The following is a 2,640-nucleotide window of genomic DNA, read 5'->3' on the forward strand; positions in this document are numbered from 1 at the left end:
TCAGCTGATGCAATCCTTACGAGCTCCGGCCGTAACAGGGCATAGGGCAATATCTCTAGCTCCTCGGGTTAATGATTAGCTTATTCCGTAAACATCAGCTGGATTTTCTAACTCAATGTTTAAAGTTGTGCCTTAATAGGAAAAAAAAGCTTCTGATGAGCCCACTACTAGCCTGTCAGCGTGCTAATCCTACTGCGAGGTCTCCCTAGGACGGCCTTGGCACGTAGGGCAGACCTGCACCCCTGCACCGGCCCGGGGATGTTCCGCTGCCAACGCCTCGGCTGGCTGCAGCGGGTCGGGGGCGCAGGGCTGGCGGGGCAGGGCTGCAGGGACGGGCTGGCGCCGTCTGTGAAGCGAGGGACAGCAGCACCAATGAAACAGTCACCTAGAAGGGTTCACCCAGGGTAGGCGCAGCATAGAATGAAAGAAGATAAGTGCTGACCTTGCGTCACTCGGCGCTGGCAGAAAGAGCGTGTGACGCACAGTTCAGGCACGAGCTGGTTGATGGGGACTGTTATGCTCCTCTTTCTCTGTGCTGGTCTGGGAACCCCCCACCACCTGCGCTAAAGCAGCAGAGGACACAACTGGGGAGACCAGACTGGAACAACGACCTGTCTCCCAGGGCTGCTGTGGGACAAGGCAGAAAAAAAATTCCAAACCATGAACCAAAACTTGGAGCTTTAGTAATAACATAAAATTCATTCTTTCGAAGGTGAATAGATCACTTTTGCGCTAAAGAACTGCATGGGTAAGTGCTTAAGAAGTACCTTTCACTGGCGCTGCCTGGGCAGAAGGAGGCGACTCCGCAGCTGGCTGCAGGAGCGGAGCGGGGGCAGATGGACGCGGTGCCGCAGGGGCCTGGCTACGGCCGGGGCACGTAAGGGGCAGTGATGGAAGAGCGTTTTGAAAAGTGACATCCAGCCTCTGAGCTGCAGGTGCACCAGTGGCGTGAAACGGTGCCTGCTGCGGTGCTTGAAACCCGGTCGTGGGAGAGCATCATCCCCGGTCCCCCACGGCAGCCCTGGTGCTGGAGTGGCAGGGGGACCGGTGCTGGCACCTGGCTGCTCCAGTGCTCACGCACCACGGACAATCAGCTGAGCAGGAAGGATTCCCAGTTTGGAATGGTCGCTAATTAGAAGAAAAGAAAAGGTATAATTAGGAAGTGTGCCTTAGGGAAGTCAAAGCACATGAGGTGAGGCTGCGTGTCAACAGTGGGGGCATGGAACTGGTCAGTCCTCATCAGAGATTTATTGTTAATGACCACAATAGCTCAGAACTACCTGAAAGACGAAATTTTTGACTAAATCAGTATGACCAGTAAATACTGAACCGCACCCAAAGAGTCCTGTCGCTGTGCTGCAGAACACTGACGGGCAGCGTGTGAAAGAGCAAAGGTACACGCTGAGATTTGTGTTTCCACGTTTTCGCTCTCCCGCTCTGACAAGTATATTAAAACCCCCACAGGCTTCGGATGCTAACATCGTGCTCATATGTAAGTAGTTTTAAATATTATTTATGTTGGGATTTTATCCAGTTCTGCAGGAAACAACAAAATTCATGGCAGGGATACAGAAAAGCCAACCTTCATTCCTAAGCATAAGAAAAAGCTCAACTTCACGTTTTGGTTAAATCTGCAGTTACGATGTTCATGGAAATTCACCTTAAACTGTTTAAAATGGAATTAATTACTTTTCTATTATACCCCAATACATTTATCCTTTATTTTGTTCTCTGACGTGCGACTCAAGCGTTTCACGTTTGGTGTTACTGAGATGTCGCGGTTTGACCATACAAGTGACAACAAACTGAGGACTCCCAGCCCACAGCCTCGAGTTTACCTCTCGCTGCCAGTGTAAGCGTTAAACCTCTCCCGCAGCGAAGAACTTTGCTCTTTGCAAATGGACCCATCGCCGACCCCGGCACCATCGCTCGCCCATCTCGATGGTAAGCGAAGGGTCTAGCGGGCGAACGCCTCCCGAGGCGCCGGGTTGGTTATGGTGCTGCCACAGCTGCGATGATATTCAGTACCTTTCATAAACCAGCGGATTTCCCTGATAAAATTCAAAATGGGAATGAAGTAGCTAAGAGAAAGCGTTTAAGTCTGTTAATTTTGATCTTTGTCTCGTGTAAAGCAATACTGAGTGTTATACAGAGTCTGAGAACCATTTTAAGAAGTATACAAGCTTATTCTTCCTTGCACAGGCGGTAGGTCTTGAAAAGCTACTTTCATAAATGTAGCAAAAGTCACACAAAACTCCTTGGAACCTCATGTATTTTACAATAAGCAGAGGAACTGTTAATGAGAACAGGATAATTATAACTAAACATTAATCCCTCTTTATTTATTTTGGTACCAAGGTCAATTCTGATGTTATTTCTTCCCTTGCCAAGTCGTACCAGATACTATGCCCAAAGGGGTTGCAGTCAGGAGAAAACAAAGGCTCTGTTAACCGCTGATGGTGACTGGAAAATTCAATTCTGGCTTCTTTGAGGATACTGCTGAAATCACTCTAGGAAATAACAAAAATCAACACAAAGGAGAGAGCATCTACCCACTGAACTCCGGCTCCATGCACATGGTGAAGAGGGAGACTAAAGCTGCGCAGCTGGTCCTGGGCGAAGGCAAGGACGAGGACTGGG

Source organism: Leptosomus discolor, chromosome 7 (assembly GCF_034619465.1).
Source record: "Leptosomus discolor isolate bLepDis1 chromosome 7, bLepDis1.hap2, whole genome shotgun sequence".
Lineage (NCBI taxonomy): Eukaryota > Metazoa > Chordata > Aves > Leptosomiformes > Leptosomidae > Leptosomus > Leptosomus discolor.